Here is a 26,367-nt window from a genome sequence, read left to right on the forward strand (position 1 = left end):
GAGGCTGAGGGGGTGCCCAGAGCGGGGCTGGATCCCACCTCACAGATGATGGGATGACGGCACCAGCACAGCAGCCTCCTGCCGTGTAGGTGGGTGACAGGGAGTGACTAATGTACGAGCTGCGATGCTAAAAATTAACCCAGGGATCGTGTTTGGTGGAGGATGGGGGTGGATGGGAAGGGAGCAGGGACGGGGAATAGTGTGTGGTTGGTATTCCCCTGCCCTGCCTCCCCTCCTTCATCTCCCACCAGTCTTCTGGTCCTTTCGGTGCCTCAGGGGACTCTGTGGGAGCCCTTCCCCATCCCCAGGCCAGAAGAGCGGTCCCCAATAACCCCAGGGACAAGAGTGGACGCCATTCTAGGTCGTGACCCAGCCCTGCAGATGGGAGTTCTGGTCTGAGGTCCCTGCAGAGCTCTCTGCGTCTGCCCCCATCTCCTCAGCATGGTGGCGTTGTGCCCCGGAGCCCCCTGGTTCTCCTCCCACTCTGCCCGGGGCCACTGCTCTGCTCAGAAGTGGGGGATGGGGCAGGAGTAGCCAGTGCGCAGAGACAAGGGAAGGTTTCCACTGGCGGGTGGAGTGGGGGGGGGCAGTGGAGGCAGGAGCTGTACCTGAAGGAAAGGATGAGGGACCCTATCCCAGAGCACCTCTACGTACTGGTACTGTACTGAACACTTCCAGAGCCATAGGCCACTTAGGCCTCACCGCATATCCGAGAGCCATTCGCCACTGTCCCTGTTTCACAGATGAAGAAACTAAGAAGTGGAGAGGTTAAGGGAACATAGGTGGTACCTGGAAGAGACAGCATTCCCTCATCTATGTTTGTCTGAAGGGCCTGGACTGGGCAGAGGGAAGGCGTCCCGAGGGAGAATGAGGACAGGATGTCAAGATGGTAAGGAACCAGGGAGCCTGGGTGGTTCAGTCGGTTAAGCGTCCAACGTCGGCTCAGGTCATGATCTCACGGTTCAGTTCATGAGTTCAAGCCCTGCATCAGGCTTTCTGCTATCAGCACAGTGCTGGCTTCAGATCCTCTGTACCCCTCTCTCTGCTCCTTCCCCGCTCTCTCTCTCAAAAATAAGTAAACACTAAAAACAAACAAACAAAAAAAGATGGTAAGAAATCGTTTAGAGGAGCTAAACCTCTAAGGCTGTGCAACTCATGTGTGGGGAGGGAAAGTGGGAGCATGGAGGGTGGATGAAAGGGGGGACCTGAGGGAGCAGGGTCTGATATGTGCCAGACAGCAGAAGGAGATCAGGTCCAGAGGGATCAAGGCTCCATGGATGTGGGTGCTGTGCTGGAGTGAGGTGAGAACATTCCCATCAAAACATCGAGGGGCTCTTGACACTGGATTCTGGGGGCCACAAAAGGGGCTTGGGCTTGGAGAAGAGCTTTGTTGACACACATAAGAAAACTTATTAGGGGTAATCCATAAACACTCCCATTTTGCTCGGAGACAAAACCAGAGAACTTGAGCTAAATGGCGGCAGGACAAGAAGAGATAAGATAGTAGAAGGCACTCTCTGCTCACCAGTCAGTCATTCCTAAAATTGGAGAAGTGAGAGGCTGTGGGACTCCCCAAGGGTCAGGAGAAATGCCAGGCTGTCTAGTTGGGAGGCTGCTTGGCCCTGCAGTGACGGCGGGATGGGATGGCCTAGAGGAAGGAGGAATGGGTTGAGGGAAGTGAGAGAGAAAAGACCTTGAGGTTGAGAAGGCAGGGGCCCAAGGAGGGCTCCTCCATGCAATGAAATGGCCAGAGTAGAGGTGTGCCTGACCCCTGGTGGTGGCCTCAGAACACTGCATCTCTCTTGGCCCTGACCTTAACAGGCACCAGATCTGGAAGAAGGGGGGTGTCCCATCAGCCTAGTGCCCTGCCCCACACTCTCACAAAGCGGAGTCTCCTCTGAATCACACAACCCATCTGAAGCTCTCTGCCATCTGAATTTGCCCAGCACTGAGTAGGCATTCAAACGACATCGACTGAAGGCACGTGTGTCTGAATGAATGAATAATGCATTCAGAACTTATAAATGATCAAACTTAATTTATTTCAACCAACATACCTTCTCTGCGTGGAACCCCACTTAGTCTGAAGGCTTAGAGACTGGGCTGGAGTGGGGGAAGTGGGGAGGAATCACATCTGCTAACCTGCAAGACACAGAATTTTTACCATAAGGGAGACCTCCTAAACTTCAGTGACTGTTTCGTTCCTGGAATTTATAGAACACACACATTTATGCAAAAAGTAAAAATTATGGAAAAGAAGGGGTGCTAATTAGTAACAAGAAGACACGTAAGAATAAATCTCATTGGAAAAGTAAATATATACTAAAGGTAGTAGATTAATTATAAAGCTAGTGTGAAGGTTAAAAGACAACAGTAGTAACAATAACTATGATTACAATAATCAGGTAAGGGACACAAAGGTAAAAAGATGTAAAACGAGGCATCAAAAACAAAGTGTAGGTGGGGGGAGAGTAAACATTTTGAGCATTAGAATGGGATCCAGCTTAAGTTATCTCTTTACAATGTTGTGATACGTAAGCCTCATGGTATCCACAAAGCAAAAAACTATAGTAAATACACAAAAAAATAAAGAGAAGGGAACATAAGCATACCATAAAGAAAGTCATTAAACCACAAAGGATAAGATCAAGAGAAGAAGAAAGGAACAGAGAGGAATTACAAAAACAGCCAGAAAACAATTAACAAAATGGCAAGAAGCACATACCTATCCATAATGACTTTAAATGTAAATGGACTAAATTCTCCAATCAAAAGACATACAGTGGCTGAATGAATTAAAAAAAAACAAGACCCATCTATATTCTGCCCACAAAAGACACACTTTATTTATTTATTTATTTTAAACTTTTTGAGGGGCGCCTGGGTGGCTCAGTTGGTTAAGCGTCCGACTTCAGCTCAGGTCACGATCTCACGGTCCGTGAGTTCGAGCCCCGCGTCGGGCTCTGGGCTGATGATGGCCCAGAGCCTGGAGCCTGCTTCCGATTCTGTGTCTCCCTCTCTCTCTGACCCTCCCCCGTTCATGCTCTGCCTCTCTCTGTCTCAAAAATAAATAAACGTTAAAAAAAAAAATTAAAAAAAAATTTTTTTTGAGAGAGAGCATGAATGTCCCTGCAAGTGGGGGAAGGGCACAGGGAGAGGGACGCTCAACTGACTGAAGCACCCAAGCACCCCAAGAGACATACTTTAAAAAAAATTTTTAACGTTTATTTACTATTGAGAGAGAGACAGAGAGACAGAGCATGAGCAGGGGAGGGGCAGAGAGAGGGGGAGACACAGAATCTGAAGCAGGCTCCAGGCTCTGAGGTGTCAGCACAGAGCCGGATGTGGGGCTCGAACTCACAAACCACGAGATCATGACCTGAGCCGAAGTCGGTTGCTCAACCAACTGAGCCACCCAGGTGCCCCATCAAGAGACATACTTTAGATATAAGAGCAACACAGGCTGAAAGTGAAGAATGGAAAAAGATATTTCAGGCAAATGGAAACCAAAAGAAAGCTGGAGTAGCTATGCTTATATAAGGCAAAATAGACTTTATTTTTTTATTAAAAAATTTTTAATGTTTTATTTATTTTTGAGAGAAAGAGAGAGATACAGAGTATGAGCAGGGGAGGGGCAGAGAGAGAGGGAGGCACAGAATCTGAAACAGACTCCTGGCTCTGAGCTGTCAGAGCCTGACACAGGGCTTGAACTTGTGCACTGCGAGATCATGACCTGAGCCGAAGTCAGATGCTTAAATGACTGAGCCAACCAGGCGCCCCCAAAATAGACTTTAAAACAAAGACTGTAATAAGACATAAAGAAGGCTGTTACACCATGATAAAGGTGTCAGTCCAACAAGAGGATGTAACAATTGTAAATATTAACGCACCCAACACAGAAGCACCTAAAAGTATAAAGCAAATATTAATAGACCTAAAGGGAGAAATTGACAGCAATATAATAATAGTAGGGTTTTTTTTCTTTAATGTTTATTTATTTTTGAGACAGAGAGAGACAGAGCATGAACAGGGGAGGGGCAGAGAGAGAGGGAGACACAGAATCTGAAACAGGCTCCAGGCTCTGAGCTGTCAGCACGGAGCCCGACGCGGGGCTCGAACTCACGGACCGTGAGATCATGACCTGAGCCGAAGTCAGACGCCCAACCGACCGAGCCACCCAGGCACCCCTAGTAGGGGGTTTTAATACCTCATTTACATCAATGGGTAGATAATCCAGATATAAAATCAATAAGGAAACAATGGCCTTAAATGATACGTTAGACCAGATGAACTTAATGGATATTTACAGAACATTCCACCCAAAAGCAACAGAATACACATCTTCTCAAACACACAAGGAACATTCTCTAGGACAGATGATATGTTAGACCACAAAACAAATCTTAATAAGTTGAAGAGAACTAAAATCATATCAAGCGTCTTTTCTGACCATGATGGTATGAAATTAAAAATTAATTACATGAAGAAAGCTTAAAGATTCACAACTATGTGGAGATCAAACAACATGCTACTGAACAACCAGAGGGCCAAAGAAAAAGTCAAAGGAGAAATAGGGGTGCCTGACTGGCTCAGTTGGAAGAGCGTGCAACTCTTGATCTTGGGGTTGTGGGTTTGAGCCCCACGTTGGGTCCAGAGATTACTAAATAAATAAATACATAAACTGAAAAAGGAGAAATTAAAAAAAAGTACCTTGAGGGGCAGCTGGCTGGCTCCTTTGGTAGAGCTTGTGACTCTTGATCTCAGGGTCATGCGTTCAAGCCTCATGCTGGGTGTGGAGCTTACTTAACAAAAAATACCTTGAGACAAATGAAAATGGAAATGGAATATACCAAAATTTATGGGATGCAGCCAAAGCAATTCTAAGAGGGAAGTTCATAGTCATAAATGCCTACCTCAAGAAACAAGAAAAGCCTCAAATAAATAACCTACCTTGATACCTCAAGGACCTTAAAAAAGAACAAATGAAGCCCAAATTTAGTGAAGAAAGGAAATAACAAAGACCAGAGAAGAAATAAAGGAAATAGAGACAAAAAACCCCATAGAAAAGATCAAGAGTTGGTTCTTTGAAAAGATAAACAATATTGACGGGCGCCCGGGGGGTTCAGTTCCTTAAGTCTCTGACTTTGGCTCAGGTCATGATTTCATGGTTCGTGGGTCTGAGCCCGACACTGGGCTCTCTGCTGTCATCGCAGAGCCCGCTTCAGGTCCTCTGTCTCCTTATCTCTGTGCCCCTCCCCCACTTGCTCATGCTCCCTCTCTCAAAAATAAGTAAACGTTAAAAAAAACCAACATTGGGGCCCCTGGGTGGCTCAGTCGGTTAAGCATCCAACTCTAGCTCTTGACTCAGGTCATGATCTCCTGGTTCATGAATTCGAGCCCCCTGGCAGGCTCTGTGCTGACAGTGTGGAGCCTGCTTAGGATTTTTTCTCTCTTCCTCTCTCTCTGCCCCTTCCCTGCTCATGCTTTCTCTCCCTCTCTCTCTCTCTTTCTCTCGAAAATAAACAAACATTAAAAACATAATACGGACAAACTTTTAGCTAGACTCACCAAGACAGTAAAAAGAGAGGAGTCCAATAAATGGAAACAGAAATGAAAGAAGAGATGTTACAAGTGACCCCACAGAAATGCCAAGGCTCAGAAGGGACTACTATGAACAATTCTATGCAATGAACTAGACAACCTAGAAGAAGTGGTCACATTCCTAGAAACTCACAACCTACCCAGACTGAGACATGGTGAAACAGAAAATCTGAACACACTGATTACCAGCAAAGGGATTAAACCAGTCATCCAAAACCTCCCAACAAACAAAAGTCCGGGACCAGAAACCCTCACTGGTGAAAACTACCCAGCATTCAAAGAATTAATATCAATCTTTCTCAAATTCTTCCAGAAAATACAAGAGGGGAATTCTGAGCACAGTTTACAAGGCCAGCCTTACCCTGATGCCAAACCAGACGTAAATGCCACAAAACAAGGAGATTCCAGGCCAATATCCCTGATGGATACAGAGGCAAAAATCCTCAACCAAATATCAGCAAACTGAATGCAACAGTACGTTAAAAAGAGTCATACACCATGATTACGTGGGATTTATTCCAGGGATGCAAGGATGGTTCAACATCCACAAATTAGTTAACGCAATACACCACATAAACAAAATGGGGGACAGAAATCACCTGATTGTCTCAACAGATAGATGCAGAAAGAGCATTTGACAAAGCTCAACATCCATTTATGATAAAAACTGTGAACACGATCAGTACCTCAACACAGTAAAGGCCACGTATGAGAAAACCCCACAGGTAACATCATACTCAACAGTGAAAAGCTGAAAGCTTTTCCCCTGAGATCAGGAATATGACAAAGATATCTACTCTTGCCCCTTTGACTTAACATATTATTGGAAGTCCTAGTCAAGAGCAATTCAGCAAAATAAAGAAAAATGTATCCAATTGGAAAGGGAGGGATAAAAACTGTCAGTACCTGTGGATGACACGGTATTACACACAGAAACCCAAAAGACTCCATCCCCAAACTGTCAGAACTAATAAATAGATTCAGTGAGGTTGCAGGATACAAAATGAAGACACAAAAATCTGTTGTGCTTCTAAACACTAATGAACTGTCAGAAAGAGAAATTAAGAAAATAATCCCGTTTGCAATTTCATCAAAAAGAATAAAGTGCCTGAGAATAAATCTAACCAAGGAAGTGAAAGATCTGTATGTTGAAACCCACAAGACATGAATGAAAGAAACTGAAAAAGACGAGTAAATGGAAAGATATTCCACGCTCATGGATTGGGAGAATTATATTGGTAAAAGGTCTGTACGGCCCCAAACAACGTACAGATTCAGTGAATCCGTTATCAAAATTCCAACGGTGTTTTTCACAGAAATGGAACACTCCTAAAATCTGTACGGAATCACAAAAGACCCCAAATAGCCAAAGTAATCTTGAGAAAGAACAAAGTTGGAGGCATCACTCTCCCTGATTTCAAACTATATTACAAAGCAATAGGAACCCAAACAGTGCGGTACTGGCATAAAAACAGACACATGGATCAACAGAACAGAATAGAGAGCTCAAGGCATAAGTCCACGCATAGGTGGTTAATTAGTTTACTACAAAGGAGCCAAGAATGTTTTTCAGCAGAGAAAGGACAGCTGTTTCAAAAATGGTGCTGGGAAAACTGGAAAGCCACATGTAAAAAACTAAAAATGGACCTCTCTCTTACACTGTACACAAACATTAACTCAGAATGGACTAAGATATGAGCATAAGACCTGAAACCACAACACTCCTAGAAGAAAACTTAGGCGCTAAGCTCCCTGACATAGCTCTTGGCGAGGATCTGACACCGAAAACAAAAGCGACAAAAGCAAAAATAAATACGTGGGGCTGGCCACATCAAACTGAGAAGCTTCTGCCCACGAAGGAAACCATGAACAACATGAAAAGACAACCTACGAAATGGGAGAAAATAGTTACAAATCATCTATCTAACGACGGGCTAATATCCAAACTATATACAGAACTCATATAATCCAATAGCAAAAAAAAACCCCGAAATCCAGTTTAAAAACGGGCAGAGGATCTGAACAGACATTTTTCCAAAAAAGACACACAGATGGCCTACAGACACATGAAGAGATGCGCAACAGCACTCAGGGAAATGCAAATCAAAACCACAGTGAGGTATCACCTCACACCTGTCAGCATGGTCAGTATCAGAAAAAAACAAGAAATAACAAGTGTTGGCGAGGATGTGCAGAAAAGGGAACTCTCATGCACTGTCAGTGGGAATGTAACCTGGTGCAGTCACTGTGGAAAACAGTATGAGGTTCCTCAAAGAAATTAAAAGTAGAAATACCATATGACCCAGTAATTCTACGGCTGGGTATTTATCCAAAGAAAATGAAAACGGCCATTCGAAAAGCTATTTGCACCCCCGCGTTCCCTGCAGCGTTATTTACAACAGCCAAGGTAGGGAAACACTCTAAAGTATCCATCAATGGCTGAATGGATAAAGAAATTGTGGTACACATATGTATTACTCAGCCGTAAAAAAGAACGAAATCTTGCCATTTGCGACAACATGGATGAAGGTCAAGGGCATTATGCTAAATGAAGTAAGTCATACAGGGAGAGACAAATGTGGTAGTATCTCGCTTAGATATGGAATCCCAAGCAAAAACAAAAACAACCCAAGCTCACAGGTACAGATAACTGGTGGTTGCAAGAGGCAGGAGATGGGAGGTGGGAGAAATGGATGAACTGTTTTGATTTTCTTTCTTTCTTTTTTTTTTTTTTTAGTTTAAGTAAGTTAAATAAAACTCTTCCTACAAAGTAAAAATTAGGCAAATTCTGGCCCTCTGGGCCTCTTTCCCCTATGCTCCCTTGCAGTCACTTGAAAGCCACCCCCCTCACAGCTGGTGAAGTCCATGCAGCACCGCCCCCCCCCCCCCACCAGAGTGACAGGCCACCTAGGTCCCAGCACACTAGCATATTCAGCTCTCTCCAAATCTCACTCTGATTGAAACCCTGGCGCTAACCCCACTTTCTGGGAAATTCGTCTCTGGTTAAGTGAATGTAAGGCCAGTGATTACCAACTACAGCAACAAATCACCCGCGAGACATTTAAAAGTAGCCAGGACCCTGCCCCTTCCCTTAAGGTTCTGATTCAGGCGTTCTGTGGCAGGCTGGAGCTTCCATATTTTAAAAACGATCTTTATGTTCAATAAAGAATTACTGAACACAAGTTGACTGAAGTCGACTCTAGAGACCTCTGAGCTCCCTCCCAGCTAGAACCTTGGCACTCCAATCACGGACAGAACTCTGGTTCCCCTGAGGTCCTATCATCCACAGGGAGCTGATGACCTGTGCCTCCCACTGGCACTTTCTGGCCCCGTGGTGTGGTGGCGGCTCCCCCATTGACTCGGAGCTCTTGGAGGGCAGGGAGATCCCGTTGGAGACCCGTGTGTCCCCATCTTGGCTGCAGCGGCCGTTGGCACACAACAGAGGTATCCGGGACCTGCTGGCTGTGTGTGGCCAGAGCTCAATGGGGAAGGGGAGGGGAGCGGAGACCCCAGCCTGAGAAGCTGGCAGGCTGGGTCTTCCCTGCAGCTGCTCCTCAAAGGTTCTGGTCTAGACCAATAGTTGGGGGTTGGCAGGGGGAAGATCAGACCGTGAGCTGGGTGCCACTTCAGTGCACTGGAATCAGCGGGGCGCCCCCCTCCCCACCCTCGCCTACCCTGAAGCCGAGAGGCTGAGGGCTGATTTTGCAGAGGCAGGTTCCAGCTTGGGGGTGCAGCCATCATTAGCTGGGGTGGGGGTGGAGACGGGGACTCTGGGTTGTGTTTGGCTGGAAGCTGGAAGGGAAGCAGGTGGCAAAGCTTGAGTGAGTAACCGCCTCCCCAGAGCAGCAAATCTTGCCGCCCCAGGAAGTCCCACAGACATTCTGCACCCCCTCCCCCCGCCCACGCCGGGACCTTCTCCTGGCAAACGCCCACCCGAGCTCCGCACCTCCAGCTCGCTTTACGCGCTCGCTCTTCCGGCGCAGACGCGCGGCGCCCCAGCACACTTGACCCCGTTGCAGACACCCACACCGTGCCCCGGGCAACCTCTCTGGCGGATCCTCCCTTATTCTCTTGCCACACCCCACCCGCCGCCCATCCTCTCGCCCTTCAGACCCTTTAGAAACCCGGGAAGGGTCCCTGTGGCTCCCGGGTCCCGGGAGGGGCCGGGCCGGGCCGGGCAGGGGGCGTGGCCTGGGCAGGTTTGCGGAGCTCTGGGGTACTATCGCCCTCTGCTGGGAAGACTTGGGAATTGCTTCACCTCTCTGTCGTACGGTATTTTTCCTGCCCCCTTGGCCACCTGGTTTCGGACCTTCCTTGACCTCTCTGCCATCTCTCTTCTTTCCTTGACCTGACCCCTGGAGAACTTCGAATATGTAGGTGTCGGTCCTAGTCCCGGGTCTGTCACAGGCTAGGCTCGGGTTTCTTCCCGGTGATAGCAGTCATGAAGACCAAATGCAGGACAGTGAAAGAAGACACTTTGTAAACCGAAAGGGAGCATCTGGGTAAGAGGTGTGGCTGTTGTTAATGCTAAGGGCAGTCTCTCATACTTTCTGGGGTGTGGATCCGGGGGGGGGGCATTTCCCCCCCTGTCCTTGGCCCACAGTGGAACTAGAGGCACAAATCTCTAGGGATCATCACATTTTGATATATTGCCTTCCCGTCTTTTCCCCCATATAGAGAAGCAAATATATATATACATATATATATACACACATATGTATATATACATATATATACATATATGTATATATACATACATATATACATATGTATATATGTGTGTGTGTGTATATATATATATATATATATATATATATTTTTTTAAATACAAATGTGACCATACTCTACATGCAGTTTTATGTCTGGTTCCCCCCCCCCTTCAAGTGCACAAGTCATGGTTAAAAGCCTGGATTCTGAAGTCAGACAAACCTGGATTCAAGTCCCCCTGTCCTTAGGCAAACCACATAACCTCTACCTTTCTCAGCCTCAGTCTCCTCATCTACAAAGTGGTGCTGGGGCACCTGGGTGGCTCAGTCGGTTGAGCGTCCGACTTTGGCTCAGATCATGATCTCACAGTTTGTGGGTTCGAGCCCCATGTCAGGCTCTGTGCTGACGGCTCGGAGCCTGGAGCCTGCTTCCGATTCTGTGTCTCCCTCTCTTGCTGCTATTCCCCTGCTCACATGCTGTCTCTCTCTCAAAAATAAATAAAGGTTAAAAAAAATTTTTTTTAATAAATAAAAACACAAAATGGTGCTAATGTGGGGAATACACACTTCACAGCCCCTGGGGATTTCCAGCTCAGCATGTGTTAGCAGGTGTTATCTCATGCTTGGATTTTGTTTTGTTTTCAATGTTTATTTATTTATTTTGAAAGAGAGTGAGTGCATGGGTCCATGAGTGCACAGTGGGGGAGGGGCAGAGGGAGAGGGAAACAGAGAATCCCAAGCAGGGTCTGCACTATAAGCACAGAGCCTGACATGGGGCTGGATCCCACAAGCCGTGACATCATGACCTGAGCAGAAATCAAGAGTCAGACGCTTAACCGACTGAGCCACCCAGGCGTCCATCATGGCTTGTATTTTGAGCAAGACTCTTCTCCAGCCCAGTGATTCTAAGTGTGCAAGATGTTCTCCCTTCTACAGGTGCCATCACGGTAAGAAAGGGAGATCTCCATCTCTGAGCTTGCCCCCACCCCAGCACTGCTCTTGGACACATGGGTCTCGTTATCCTTCAAGCACACTCAGAATTCCCCTTCTTAGTGAACTGCAACTGCCCTCTGCCTCGCTGGCCTTTTCCCCAGGTTAGGGCTCCTTCCCTTCCTTCCCTGGGGTTCCTACTACCTGTTGCCTCCGCAGAGAAGCCTCTCTGACTGTTCCTTTAAAATCGACAGCCTTAGTCATTTTCTAGCCACTTACCTGCCCTGTCTGTCTTCATAACACTTCTCAGTATGAGGCATTATGTTATATATGTTTTTATCTCCCCTTTCCCCGCCGATATATGTCCAAGGAAAGTAGAGACTTTCTGAGTTTATTTCTCGCCCATCTCTGCGGTTCCTACAAGACTGCCTGGCACGTAGTAGGCCCTGGATAGATTGTTGTGTGAACATGAATAAATCCACCACTCACCTTTCTCCCTTCAGAGGCAATAGTTTCCTAAGAGGCCACTTGTGTCCAGCAGAGGGCGCCACCACACAGCGTTTGGAAGTCTGGGCTGGCGCTAGGATGGGAGACATTTATAAAGCCCGTGGGCCTCCCACCCTGTGGGCGCTCCGTGGGGGCTGGGATTGGAAGAAAGAGGGCCCCCTGCACTCATCTGTCTTGGCAGCGTGGAGCTGGCAAGCCCCGGCCACATCCTCCAGCGCGCTCCGGTGCCCTGACTGCCGGACACACGTCCCTTGGCAGCTGATGCTTCTGGGTGGATCACACCCTGCCCTGGGCTGTGCAAAAATGAGACCAGTACCATGAGGCGCCTTGCTTGTTCCCGGGTGTGCTGCAAGGCCCAGACAGAAGTGTGTGTGAAATGTTTTGTGAGTGTGAACGCCAGGCGGATGTAATTTAGACACGCTTTTACTGGTGGTGGAGGCAGATGGGCAATCGAAGAGGAGAGACCAGAGAGCTCTTCAAGGGAATTGCCAGGCTAAATGAAGGTGGGCTTGTGAAGAAGCTCAAGACAGTGAAGGAGAATGAAGAAGTTAAAAATAACAAGTACCTTTCACCAAGAGCTTATTAGGAGCCAAGGCTGAGGAAAGCGACCTCCAAACATTGTCTAATTATAGCTGACACTTAGATGGTGCTGACCTGTGCCAGGCACTGTTCAAGCGCTTTGTGCACACACATTCATCGGATCCTCACCACTCGGGGAGCTGGGTCCTTGGGATCTCTGTGTCCATTCTATGCATGAGGAAAATTAACCAAATAGCTTGAGGAACTTGCCCCAAACCACACAGACAGGGCTGGGATTCAGACCTAAGCAATCTGCCCCCTGGAATGTGCTCCCCAAGCCCTCGTGGTCACAACCACTCTGAAAAGAAGGTATTCTTGTTCTAGTTCCCCGGGGGGAAACTGAGGCTCAGCGAGCTCACAAAGGCTGCTAAGGCCACGAGGCAAATAAGTGTATTTGAGCCCTGCTTAACGACCAGATGATACCTGCCAGTCCCCATGGAGTCAGGAAAGGGGCTGCGGAGACGGGGACAGGGTGCTCTCAGGCGGGGCTCGCAGCTGGCACGCCTGCTTCTTCCTCTGAGGGTCAGGGCCGGGTGAGAGAACACAGGCTGCATAGGGCTGCGTGGCTGAAAGAGAGGCTGCTTGGTGGTCTCAGATTCGTGGAAGGAAGGAGGCTGGGCCACCTTCTGGGCCAGGATGGGAGGGAAGGAAGGAAGTACAAAGTGTTTTGGTAGACACCATCCACAGTGATCCCACCCAGGCCTATGGTCTCCCTCCTGCAACCCTCCCACCCCCCACCCCCCCACACACACACAGGGAGAAAAGGGGCACTGAGTGGCTGTCTTGATAGGGCGAGGTGGGAACAGCCCCATCCCTTGCCACAAGAGCCCCCAACCCAGCCCCTGGCTCCCAGCCTGTTACATAAGCTGCTCCATACCCAGGGACTGGAAATAGCCATGGCAGTGACGGGCTGGGCCGGGGGCATGATGAACGGTCCCCAGGAGCATCAGCTGACCGCTCCCTAAGTGACCTGAGGGCCTGCCGGCAGCTCAAGTTACCTAGCCCTCCCTGGGAGGAGGCTTGCAGAGGACAGTTCCAAAGTGACTCTGCGTCTGGACATTTATGGTGTGAGTGTCTGAGGGATCGTCCTACTCACAAGCCTGAGTGGCTAAGGCAGTTCACAGCCACACTGGGCCGCTGCAACACCCCCCCCCAACCCCCACCCCCGGATGCTGGGTGCCAGAGCCTTGCCCAGAGAAAGTGCTTCGGGATCCCTGGAGCCAGCACCAGAGACAGCTGGAGCTCTGCTCCTCTGGGTCCTCCACTAAGGGCACCAGCAGAGAGCAAGAGGAGATTGAGAAATCGGGGGTGGGGCGTGGGGGCTGCTGGAGGCCACAGGCTGCATTATTCCAGGGCTGCCCACTCCACCCCATCCCCATGCCTCCCAGTTTGCAGCACACCCTGACACTGCACTAAGGGCCCCTTGATCCAAGGAGGTGCCCATATGCTCTGATGCCCACTGGAAAGGGCAGAGCCACAAGACCCCTCCAGTCGCCAGGTATACACCCCTACTCCTGAAACCAACTTGGGCAGACTTTCCCAGATGCCCCCCCCCCCCGCCAGCCCTCCCTCCCCGGGGCACAGGAGGCTGTTCTCCCAGTGCACAGTGATCACATGGTAAGAATTATGATTATGGCTCTTCCAATTCTGTGCCTTTGAGATACCTACTCCTCCAAAACAAAAACAACCACCACCACCACCACCACAAAAAACCCACCCCAAACCAAAAATTAAAACCTTCCTCCTAAAAATATCAAATTAATGCTTTGTATCACCTACACCAGTTAAATCACTTAGTTATTCACCCCCAAATCCTTGGGTGGAATGGGTACTCCCATCCCAGGGAGTGAGGACCTCTTTTGCTCCATGACTCCAGAGCCCTCTGATGGGTAGGAACCTCCCAATTGGAGAAGTGTGGGGAATTTTACAAAAGCAACGGAAGGCAGGTGAGCCGCCCAACAACCTTCCTGCTGAGAGAGGTTCCCTGCTCAGTGATCAGATGGTCACACAGACACAGAGCCACTCTTGTTGGTGCTCAGGTGTGGGGCCAGGACTCCCCTCCAAACCCCTATAGGAGCACTCTCTGGAAAGCTCTGCCTGTGCCCAGGTAGTGCCCCTGTCTCGGCCACCCTCCTTGTGTGCCTGTGGGTCTGGGACTTCTGAGCCCGTGGAGGGGGCAAAGAAGAGACGAGCCCCAAAGGTACACCTGGGGGCTATGGAATACCCACCCCACTGCCCAGGAAACCTGTGTGGGAGAAGGGCTGGGCCTCTCCTGTTCTCCTGTCTGCCTCCATGTCTCTCCCAGCGCTCCCCTGGGAGTCGTCCCCGGTAACCGAAGCTGGTGCAAGCCGGAGGAGGTGTCGCTTGGTAACAAGGACGGCACACAAGATCCAGCTAATCTGGGTTGCCCCAGCAGGGCAGGCAGCTGCCTGCTGGCTAGCAGCAGCCCCTCCCCCCCCCCCCCCCCCCGGAGACAGATGCTTAAAAACTTCTACCTATTTCCACTTCAGCAACCCCCAAGTTCTAGGCAAGTTCTAGCAAACCCCAAGGTCTGGGCAGGGAGGACACTTTATCTCCCCATCCTCCCTACCCTTCTGTCCCTATCCATTTTCTTGAGCCCTAGCTCCCTTCACAGCACGGTGAAAAATCTACAGACTTCTCTGGGGATCTCAGGCTCTGTTGCAAGTCATGAAATTGGAGGCAAATCTGTTCGCCTGTCTGAACCTTACACTCCAATCTGGGAGGCAACAGCCAGTGGTTCAGTGCATGGCCTTTGAGGCCACAAGGGCCTGGATGCTAATCCACAGCCCATTTTTCAGCTGTGAGACATCCAGCATGTTATTTAACCCCTGGGAGCCTCAGTTCCCTCAATACTAAATAGTACCCCCCTTAGAGGGCTGTGGAAAGAAGAGACAAAGTAAGGAAAGTGCTTGGCCTAGTGCCTGCCTGGCACGGGCCTCCACATGATTTGGCCAGGCCCTCCTCTCTGGCCTCCTGTCCAGCACCCTCCCTTAGTCACTGGGCTCTGCACTTGCCTTACTCCCCTGCTGTGGACCAAACTTTCTCCCTGACTCGGGGCTCTCTTGAATATTGTTTCCTTTCCCTGGAATACTCGGCCCTTCCCCCCACTTGAGAAATACTCCTCAGTTGGAAAATGATTTCCTTGGAGAAGCATTCCCTCACCCATCACCCCTTCTGAATTACAGCTCCCCATTAAATAGCTCACTGGCATCCAGCATTTTGTTCTCTCTTTTTCTCTTTTTTTTTTTCCCGGGCCTCCTCAGATGATTTACTGCACACTGCTTCTTACCCATCCTGCCCTCTGGAGGGGCAGCCCTCCCGTTTTCTCTTTATGGCACTTATCTATTCTCCAGACGGTTTAACATTAGTCTCCCCTCCCGGGCTCTAAGAATCAGTGGGCCAGGACAGGGGCTGTGTCCGTTTTGTTCTTTGCGATGTCACAAGCGAAGAGAGTTTGGCTTAGGTGCTCCCCAAAGTACGTCCTAGCTTTCTGTATCTCTTTATTTCTTATTTCTTCCTTTTCCTCATCTCTATATTGACCTCAATAATTTTTTGCATCATTTCTCAGGTTCACTGAATCTTCAGGAAACGGGGTCTAACTGGAAAGGCAGCTCAAGATTTAAGGGCGCTTGCCCTTAATTCCACTCCATTCCCCACAGGACTGGCTGGACCAGGTCTGGGATGGCAAATCGCAAACCAGCCCCCAGCCGACTCTGGGACCCCTCTTCTGCCTCCTCCCGGGGCGCCTACCCGGGCGCCCCCCACCCCGGAGCCCCCCACCCCGCGCGCCCCCCCCGCCCCCGCGCCCCGGCCTCGGCCTCGGCCCCGGCCCCGGCCCCGCCCCCGCCTTCGCCAAGGCGTCTATTTGCATGCAGCAGACGAGAAGGAAGCAAACGCCCAACGGCTGATTTGCATACAATCGTGTAATTGGTTGGAAGGGCCGCAAGGTAGCCAATGGTTTGCAGCGGTGTTTACCCCGGCGCGGCTCCGCGCCGCCGAGTGATGTAATGGAAGCCTGGCTGGGGCGGCGCGGGCTCCCTCCCGTCCGCCTCCTGACGTAGCGGCTTCCCCGGGCCCCACCCGGCCCAGCCGGGCCAGGCGCAGGGCAGCGCGGCCGCCCCCGGGACGGTGGCGTGGGGCACGGCCGAGGCTGCACTGCTGCGGCGGGGCCCGGCCCTGTTCCTTCCGGCCTGGCGTTCCGGTTCCGGACCCTGGGGGAGGGCCCGCCGGGCCAGACCTGATCTCCGGCGACGTGGAGAGAAATCTGGAAGCGGACACCGGAGGATTACCAAACTCTACTCCTTGGGGAGTTGATTACCAGCCTCTCGCTTCATAAATCACGTAGTTCTGTAACGTTTGCCTTTGTTTACAACGAGCCTGTTTGATTCTGTAATTAAAAAAATAAAGTTATAGAGGTTTTCTGCTTGTTTTTAATAAAGAGCCTGGCTTGGATTTAGGGGACAGCTTGGCATTAATTCTAGCTCTGTCACTTCCAGCCTGGTGAACTTGGTCACTTTTTCTTGCTAGCCCTGATGGCCTCTCATGGCAACCAGGGAATAGAAAATGTGGAGGTACCGTCTAAAGTAGGAGGCCTCCTCATCCTTATGTAATTCAGAGCAGGTAACCCCATCCGGGTGGTGTCCCTGGAAGGACCCTGATCCCTGGGACAACCCCAGGAAGGCCCTGCTCTGTCTTTGTACCCCCATTTTCCCCTTTAATTGCTCCTAAAACTGGGGAAGGGTGGGGAGACCCCTGCAAAGTATTTCTCCATCCTCAGATGAGAAAAGGAACCACGAAGGGAATCCCCTCCACAACCCCTCTCCTCACTCAGGGCTAGGCCCTGGGCAGGGGAGCCCCTTCCGGGCACAAAAGGGCTGGGGAACCCCCTTGACATACTTTTACTGGCAACCCCATTGGGCCAGGGTGGAGGTGAGGTGGAATAGTGTCTCCCTGACTGGGTGGAGTTGCATCAACGTTTTTTGTTACTGTGAGATTGGAGGGGCATGTAGGGAACACCACTAGAGGTCTGGCTGGTTGTTCTGGGTCTCAACCCTGCCCCCACCCCATATCTAAGAACTCTGAAGTCAGCCTTTTCCTCCATACGATGTGCATGTGCTCCCTTCTCTGTGTCTTGCCTGGTCCTCTCTTTCCCTTCACACAGTGCCCCATGTTCTCTTCTTCAAGGGAGGCCTCTCAGATTAACCTTCTGGATTCCCACCCCAATGTCGGCTGGAGACCTCTTGGAGGCTACCTTTTGGGTCTCCTGGCAATGTGTTCATAACTGTTCTCGTGTTCTACCTCCCCATCAGACTAGGAAGCAACTTTCTGTAGCAAGATCTTGTCCTTCTCCCTTAGGAATTTCCCAGAATGTGTCACAGCAACTGACCAGAGCACCTGTTTCCCCCCTCTGGTCCTAGCTCCTGAGCCATGCAAGTGGTTGAACTTCTCTCTCGTCAATTTTCCCATCTGCGAAAGGGGCTTGTGTTCCTGGAGTTTGTGTAGAAAGAAGAGGGGCTAGGCATGAAGGAACAAGACGGTGAGTAGAAACTAGAGCACTGGTCTGGGAGTCAGAAGACCCGGGCTCTGGCTTGGACATTGCTAGCTGAGCCAGCTGGGTCAAAGAGGCAACAAGGGGGCCGGAATTTACTGGACATCTGTAATGACACTGAAAGGTGGTATTGCCTCCGTCACCTGTGCAGCTCTTCAAGCCCTCAAATAAACATACCAGCTCGGCAAAGCTACGGTCAGTAGTCTGCATCTGCAGATTCAAGATAGGGTCCCCTGGCCTGCCTTCCGCTAAGGCCTCCTGTATAGAAATAGCAGGTCTGCTACTATGTGCCAGACTACTTGCTACATTTTTTTTTTTTTTTTTTTTTGAGAGAGAGAGAGTGAGCAAGTGAGAGGAGGGGAGGGGCAGAGAGAGGGAGACACAGAATCCCAAGCAGGCTCAGAGCTGTCAGCACAGAGCCCCAGAGCCTGACATGGGGCTCAAAGTCATAAGCCGTGAGATCATGACCTGAGCCAAAGTCGGACACCCGACCGAGCCACCCAGGTGGCCCCTACTTGCTACATCCTTTGTATCTACCGTCAAAGATACACTCTTCGCAACAAGGGTACATTTTCATCTTCTTGTTTCAAATGAAGAAATGAAGAAACTGAAGCCCAGTCCAGGTGAGTAACTTCCTTGAAGTCACACAGTTGGTCACAGGTGGGACCAGTGTCAATCCCAGGCCTCTTGAACCCAAGTTCCTTCTCCCACCTCAAGCTGCCATGATAAGCCACACAGGTGTGTGTGTTTTGCCATTACATATTTTAGTATATGTTTTACTTGATTATAAAACAGGAGAAGATATATAAAGCCAAGTTGTGTTAAAGTATTTATGGAAGGGAGAGACCTCTGTGGGCTGGAAGCCTTCATGGAAAAACTGGTAATTGAGCTTTTTCTTTTTCTTTCTTTCTTTTTTTTAATTTTTTTTATTTTTCCTGTCCAAATAAATGTATTTCTCCTACACAGGCAAATATTTTTAAAATGTATTTCAAAAGTTAGATTTCTGGAAAAAGAAAAAGAGAGGGTGGGGGTAGTGGCTTCTTTAAAATGCCCATTTGGAAGGAGCTGCTGGGGTAGGAAGGAGAAGGGGGAACTAGTCCCAAGCCTTCCCCCCCTCCCACCTTGCCATTTTGAAGTCTCGGTTTCTTTATTTCTGCATCCACCAGATTCCATGTTGAATCTGGGAAAGGAATGTAAAGGGTCTGAGAAGAACCTTGATTTTGAGACAAAGCAGTGATTCTTGGGATCATGATGAGGATGGAGAGAAAGGGGCTTCTGGGTTGCAGCAGTTAAGGACCAGGTCCAGAAAAGGATTTCTGCCGGTGGGCAGGGCGGTGGGGACAAGAATGTGGCCCCTGGAATGAGGGCTGAGTGGGGGTGTGGGGCCTCTTTTGGAGAGTTTTGAATGCAGAAGAGATTCTTTGTTGCGTGGGGCCTGGCCTCTGCGCTGGGGATATGATAGCATGCTTGTAATTTAAGGTGGCTCCAAAAATGAGCAGGCGCTGGTGGCTGGTGTAGCAGAGCACAGGACTGGGTCCCGCCTAATGGCTCCTCCCCAGGAGCTTCGCCTGCCTGGCAGTACAGGAACAGACATTATAACACACCCCACACCCCACACCCCCCAGTCAGCCCCCCAGTCCCACTGCTCCAGCGTTGGCCTGGCTTCCCTGCACCAGCCACTCCAAAAGTGGGGGGCTGTTGGGGCAGAAGGATATGTTCAGAACAAGGTAGTTCTCCCATCTCCAAAGAATGTCCCAGTCCAGGGTGAGAGAGAAACCTTCCAAGTACTCCCACCCCCAGGAAGGTTCTTACTGAGGAGACCTGGAGACTATGGCCAGAAGAGGGTGGGCCACTCAGGGCTTCCTGGCCACTGAGGTGAGCCTTCGTGTACTTCCCGCAGGGAGCACTCCAGTGGACTGGGGGGAAGTCGGATTCCTAGAGGAGAGTAAGAAGAAAGTATAAGGCCTCTCCACTGCTGCTCAGTCTCCTGATAACCAGAGAAGGTGGACAATATGATCACCCTCATTTAATAGGTAAGGAAACCCAGGCTCAGAGAGGTGAAGTGACTTGCCCTCTGTCACACCGTAGTACAGGGACAGCCTGATCAGTGAGTCCACCACCAGCCTTGGCCTTGCACTCCCACCGCCTCTGGAAACGCTTCTCTTCAGGAGAAATTTTACCCTCCCAAGCTCTCCCTCTCTGTCTAAACTGCCCTCCCGTGTGGAAGCTGGGGCGTCCTGCTAGTCGGATTCCTTGCCCTTGGGGTGGCATGCAGGCCAACCAATCGATGCTGGTGGGGGTGCCCAAGGTTCAGAGGGCGGGGGCCCTGACCTCTTAAGCCAGCCTAATGGCTGTGTGACTTTGGGCCGCCGCGGGGCCTCTCTGGGCCTCACTTTTCCCACCTCTGTTACCGGGGAAGCCCCTGGGTAATTTATTTATAACCCAGCTCCAGGTTTGCTGCCTCGGAAGGTGTTAGCGAGGCCGCAGAACCCTCACCTGCAAAACGGCTCCCCCACCCCAGCCACAGCGAGGCGGATTATGTAACTGGGTGTGCGGCGAGTTGGGGGGGGGGCGGGGGCGCGGGGCGGGGCGCTCACGGCTATTCCGGGCGCCGCTATTTTTAGCCCCATTGATGAGGCTGCGTCGGCCGCCGCCGCCGGGATTCCGGAGACGTCAGTGGGCGCGCGTCACGGTCCCCGCCCGCCCACCGGGGGAGGCGCGCCCGGGGCCGGGAAGGCTGCGCTGGCGGCCGCGGGCTGCGGGGGCGGGGGGCGCGGCCGCGGCCGGAACTGCGGGGCGGGGGGCTTCCCGGGGTGGGGGGCGCGGAGCCGCGGCCGCGTGGCTGCAGGAGCTCGCAGCGGCGGCGGCGGAACTGGTAGGGGGCCCCGCGCGGCGCCCGCGACCCCCCGGCCTCCAGGCATGGGCGCCCCTGCGCCTTGTGGTGCGGAGCAGCTCCCCGCTGGCCGGTGCGCGACCCCGGAAGGCGGGGGTGCAGAGGCGAGCAGAGCTCGACCGGCCAGGTGAGGGGGGCCCGGGTGGGGAGCGGTGAGGGGGTCTCCGGGAGCTGCCTGGGGAGAATGGGGTCTCCGCCTATGCGGTGGAGTGGCCTGGGAGCCACGCTGGGAGTCCTGCTGGGGATCGTGGGAGTGTGGGGCGGGGAGGGACTGGATTCCCTGCGGAACCTGCTGACCCAGACTCAGCCCCCCCACCCCCACCCGAGTGCGGCGGCCAACGCTTTTTCTCCCTGGCCCGCCAAGGGTGGGGTTTGGCCCGTGAGGGGCGCTGGAGATGGCCGGGCCGGAGAAATTCCTTCCAATCCCCCCCCCTCCCCGCCCCTGGCTGTGGGGAATGGGTTCCAGGAGTTCGGGAAGGGAGGGACCGGGACCAGAAATGCCCGGGGCGGCCCCTTTGTGGGACCGAGTGAAGAAATCGAGGCCGGAGAGGGTCTCCTCGAGTCAGGCGCCAGGACCTGGGATTAGAAGTGGTGCAGAAGTGACATTTACAATGGTTTACGGTGGAGGCTTCATTTGGTTGGGGGGTTAGCGTTCCGGGCATGCCGGGGGGGGGGGGGGGGGGGAAGGAAGACTGGGCAGAGGTAGGTGGCTAAGCAACCGTTGTGCCCAAAGGGTGCCGATCGATTAGGGGGCTGATAACAGCCCGGGCAGGGCCTCCAGTGGCGGCTACAGCAGTGGTCCGACACCCACTTCAAGTGAATGTTTAGATCAGCGAGGGATGGAGACTTAAAAGGGGAGCCGGCTGACTGGAAAGCCCCAGGGCCCAGGGGAATGACAAGTGTACAGCAAGATAAAATCAAGATTCGGAATGATGGCAGCCAGGCTGAAGGATGGCCCAAGACTGACAAGATGAACAGGACTGATTATAAATGTTGGGGCCTGTGCTGGAGTGAAAAAAATGAGCTCAGGGGTTCAGGCCTAGCACCTGGCTCCGAGGCCCAGCAACCCAGGGCCGGGAGCTTCTCACTTGCTTTCCGATGTTGGCTGCCAAACTGCTTTGTGCAATCTAAGGCCTCTCTCTACCCACCAGAGTAATCCCAAGGCGGGAAGACGGATGCCTGGCCCTGGGCTCGCTGGTTGGGCTCCCTGGATTCTTTCTAATCCCAGTTTTGCCACTTCCTAGCTGTGTGACCTTTGGCAAGTTACTTGACATTTCTGTGCCTTAGTTTCTCCACTGGTAAAATGTTCCCTACAATAATCTCCACCTCGTAGTGAGGAGGCTGAAGTGAGAAAATGCATGTAAAAGGCTTAGTGATATATCTAGCACATGGTGTTCGGTAAATATTGTCTGCCATTGTTCTTGTTGATAATGAGCAATGTGCCCATTTCTGGGTGGGGACTTGGCCAATGCATGGCTTGGTGTGTCAGCCGTGTCCTGGGGGCAAGGAGGAGTTTAGTTAGCAGACTGAAATACTTGATAGGAAGGAGGAGAAGGAGGTTTTGGATGGGCCCGGGCAGAGCTGGGATCCAGGGCTGGGGCTCTTGGAGTCCAGGTTGTAGCTCAGCATTGGGAAGAGCCCTCAGACTTTGGATCCGCCCTCAAGTGGAAAGGACAGTTCCTTAGCGACAGTGTTCTCACCTCCTTCCAAGCTAGCTGGCCCGTTCTCCCAGCCCAGCTCTGGTGCAGGCCTGTGTGAGTCCTTTTCTCCTGCATTCCACAAATACTTACCGAGTACCTACTAGTGCTGAGCTCTGTTTTGGAGACTGCAGACTGCGGCGATCGAGACAGACACGTGAACAGATGAACAGCATTAGCCCTATGGTGATAATACGAACAGGTTAATGCGGTGGGGGTGGGGGTGGAGGCTCTCCAAGGAGATGGAATGGGACTGGAAACCTGACTGGTGACAAGGGGCAGACATACCGGGGCAGTGACTTTCCTGGAAGAGGAGGCAGCCAGTGCAAAGGCCCTGATGGGGAAAAGAAAGCCCAGGTGCTTAGAGCACAGCAAGGAGGGGGAGCAAGGGCTGGGTCCTGCGGTGTGGCCTGATGCTCCCACTCCCTTAAGGGGACATCCCTCTCTTCTCTGCACCTGCCCAGTCCTATGGCATACTCAGAGGTTTGCCCTCTGCTCTGTGTTGAGTGTAATGGACTTTGATCTGTTCCCCCAGAGGAACCTCCTGGGGTCCAGAGATGTTAGTTTGCTCCTTCTTGGACCTTCTGTGGCTCGTGGCTCACTGCCTGATTTTAAGCCCGATTTTGCTTTCAGTATGGGGTTGGAAGCCCTCCAGATTTCTAGACTGCCCCCCTCTCTTTCCTGCAGCCTGGTCTCCATTACCCACAGGAACATGGGAGTTCTAGTAGCTCTGTAAGAGGAGAATCTGAGTACCATGGTCCAGAGTAGCTCCTTTTAGCCCGTGGACCCTGGGGCAGAGGTCAGGAAGGCCAGGAAGCCCATTGCCCACCCTCTGGGCCCTCCTCCTCCTTACTCCCTCCACCTCCCATCATGGAGACATTTACTTCCTTTCTCCCAGACCTCATCTTGGCCTGAAGCACCTGGTCCTACTCTCACTCTGGGACTCAGTTGAGAGAGGAGAAAGCTGAATTAGGGCGGAAAAAGAAGTGGGGTCTGGGGTATCCTGGTTGAAGGAGGCTTTGGCACCAGTGAGGGGGAAGGCGAGAGCTTAAAGAGGCTGGAAGGGTGGTACTCACAGTTGGCTCTGGACGTGGAGGCCAGGTGCCCAGAAGTGGCTTGGAGTAGGAAGCAGAGTCTGGGGCTGGCTTTGATTCGTCCTCGTTTGATTTTTCCCGACAGTGATAGCACATACATGTGTATACGTATCCAGCATTGTTCTATGTCCTGTACACGTATGAACTCGTTTTAAGCTCCGTGATAGCCTTGTGGTTGTTAATATCAGAGACAACTACGGAGTGTCGTCCTCACAGTTGAAGAACAGGAGGCACAGAGAGGTTATGTAACCTGCCCAAGATCATAAGTGATAGAGCCATGATTTGAACACAGGCATCTGGGATCTGGCATCTGGGCCCTTAACCTCTTTGCTCCAGGCTGGGCCTTCCTGTCTGGGGACTGGAGTGCCTTCACAGAATATTTCCTGGGAGTCCCCACTGCTCTGGTTGGAAGGCTGGCTGCCTGGAGATGGAGTGATGGAGCCCCTGCCCTGTGGGGTTGTCTGAGGCTTTGGGGGCCAAGTTGGAGCCCCTTAAGGAGAGAGAGGTTATTTTACTCTATCCTCACAATAGCTCTCTTTTCTCTGCCTACGAAGTGCCCTTTTGTGCACATCAGGGCTGAGTGCTGGACTAAAGCCACCCCCCACCCCAATCCAGGAGTGAGGCATGAGGCTGAGGGGCTGGGTGCTGGCATGTGTCCCCATGGTCCTGAGATGTCCCACACAATGTCAGCTGTTCCTGGTCACACCTCACATCCCCAAGAGCTGTTTGCCTAGGGTGTGTGCCCCCAGGTTCTGATGCCCAGCCCAGGAAAATCCTTGGGCTGGCTTGTCAGCTCTCACGGCCCGGGTCCTGCCTCTATTCCCACTCCTGTGTTTCCTGGCTGTGCTGCCTCCAGGGAGTGTCCCTGCTGGCTGGTTATTCCTCACTCACACGGACTCTCCCTCCGTAGGCTTCCACCATGGACAGAGGCCAGCCCTGGCCCCTCTCAGGCATCCCAGCTCCGCCTGCCAGGGCCTGAAGGCACAAGGGATGGTTGAGTGTTGTCTGAGGTCTGTTGGTTCATCCAGATTGGTAAGTGCTCTACTGTTGTCCTTTGTACACCCCTGGGGCCTTCGAGCAGGTGAGGTTTGGGGGACAGAGGTGGGTGTGGAGCTGCCCTAAGTGGATGTGGTTTGGGGGATGGAGGGGGAAGCCCTGCAGAGGTGGCGGGTGAGGTTCTGCTCTGCTTGGGGAGATCTGATTTCTTCAGTGATGGGGGCAATGTGGGGGTGGGGAAGGGGGAAGCCTAGCTTTTTCAGCGGGATAGGCTGCAGGGCTCCGGGCCTGGGGGGCATGGGCTGGTGTGGGAGGAGAGGGGCAGGGATGTGGGTAGATGGCCGCCGTTGCCAAGGCAACACGTTCTGGTTCCAGGAAGCTGATGGGGTGGGATTGGCCAGCTCAAGGCCAGACCAGGAGCATGGGGGGTGGGGCAGGCATGGGGGATGGGAAGCTGGCTTGTTTCTAGGGCATGCACACTGGAATGCACAAAGGGAAGCCTGGGATCATCTCCCCCGCAAAAGGGGATGACCACACCCTTCCTACTATGGCAGGCCTGTATGGCAGGCCTGTGGGGTCTGGTATGGGAAGGTGCTTCTATGAATGGGGAAGATCTTACTGGCAAAGGTCAAGGACAGGCCCTCCGCTATTCACACAGCATCCCCAAGGGGGAAAATCTCAGACTTGTGGCCATGGCCAGAGGGATTCTAGGCCATCTAGTTCACCTCCTCCCCTTATGGATGAAGAAACAGAGTCACGGAGGCGAGAAGCGACTTTTCAAGATCCTATAGTGAGGGCATATAGAGCCAAACTTAGAATCAAGGTCCCTGGAGTCTGGGCGAGCCCAGAGGTCTAGTTGGCTGGTGGAGGACCTACTTCCCTTGTCTGAGGACACTTCTGGAGAAGGTACAAGCAGATCCAGGGGTGAAGAATGGAGTGTGGGAATGAAATTTCCACCAGGCCTTTCCCTGGGGATCTCAGATAATAGGATAGGGCCAAGGGCACCATGGGCCTGGTTACCATGTTTACTTGGGAGAGCTGAAATTCAGCCTGGCACCCCGGCCAGGGATCTGTGATGCCCTTCTTCCTTCCCCAGAACAGGGGGCTATCTCCAGGCCACAGCCCCCTTCAGGCCTTGAGGGATCCCTGGATGAAGTAGGAGCTGGTTTCATATCTCCCCCAACCCCCCAAACACTGTTGCCTCATGTGGAGTTGGTGTTCAGGGCACAGGGAGTCCCACAGAGGTGGCTGCAACAGGGGAGGAGGAGGTGTCCGGCCTGAGCCTGGGTGGAAGGAGGGGAAGCCCTAGGAAGCAGGGCCTCCTGTTCCAGAGGCTGAGCTGGGTGTGCACCTGGCCGTCTACTGGCCGCAGGCTCTGTGCCACCAACCTTGGGCTGGGGGCAGGGAGAGGAATTACTGTAAGTGGGAGAGGCAGGTGTCCCTGGTCAGCCAGGGATCTGGACCGGGGAGGCACGTGAGTGATGATGACAGCAGCGGGCCAGATGGCTTCCCCCAACCCGGCCCCCACCTCTACCATCAGCTCAGACCGCCTCCTGAGCGCCTGGCCTTCCCGTGGGTACAGAGCGGCCCCCATGGGCAGAATTCCTCGTGTTCACCTTGTTGTCGGGGTGATGGTGGTGACTGGGTGGTGACTGGGTGGAACCCCCATGCCTTATACAATGCCAGGGCCACCCTGAGGGGCTGCCAGCCGGGGCCCCATGAGTGCTAGAGCCGCTGGTCTTGTGACGTGGGCACCTGTCTGCCAGGCCCGGGCATGGGCCCAGGGTCACGCTCA

At 52.1% G+C, this 26,367-nt stretch overlaps 2 long non-coding RNA genes across 3 annotated transcripts; both read right to left on the bottom strand.

The window, feature by feature from the left end:
* Positions 1-1,042: 1,042 nt before the first annotated feature.
* Positions 1,043-4,743, bottom strand: LOC124501388 (uncharacterized). Of its 2 annotated transcripts, none has more exons than XR_006959742.1 (3): positions 4,711-4,743; positions 2,058-2,142; positions 1,043-1,082 (listed from the first exon to the last, which is right to left on the bottom strand). It is a non-coding gene; the product is annotated as an uncharacterized LOC124501388 (long non-coding RNA). The 2 variants fall into 2 exon arrangements; XR_006959741.1 differs by lacking the exon at positions 1,043-1,082 and adding an exon at positions 1,553-1,648.
* A 31-nt stretch (positions 4,744-4,774) lies between these two features.
* On the bottom strand, positions 4,775-9,661 carry LOC124502688 (uncharacterized). Its single transcript, XR_006959982.1, has 3 exons — positions 9,548-9,661; positions 9,276-9,393; positions 4,775-4,817 (listed from the first exon to the last, which is right to left on the bottom strand). It is a non-coding gene; the product is annotated as an uncharacterized LOC124502688 (long non-coding RNA).
* Between the last annotated feature and the right edge of the window lie 16,706 nt (positions 9,662-26,367).

The sequence above is a fragment of the Lynx rufus genome, unplaced genomic scaffold, assembly GCF_022079265.1.
Source record: "Lynx rufus isolate CCGP_SWC_20201006 ecotype Redwood Valley unplaced genomic scaffold, mLynRuf1.p SCAF_7, whole genome shotgun sequence".
NCBI classification, from domain to species: domain Eukaryota; kingdom Metazoa; phylum Chordata; class Mammalia; order Carnivora; family Felidae; genus Lynx; species Lynx rufus.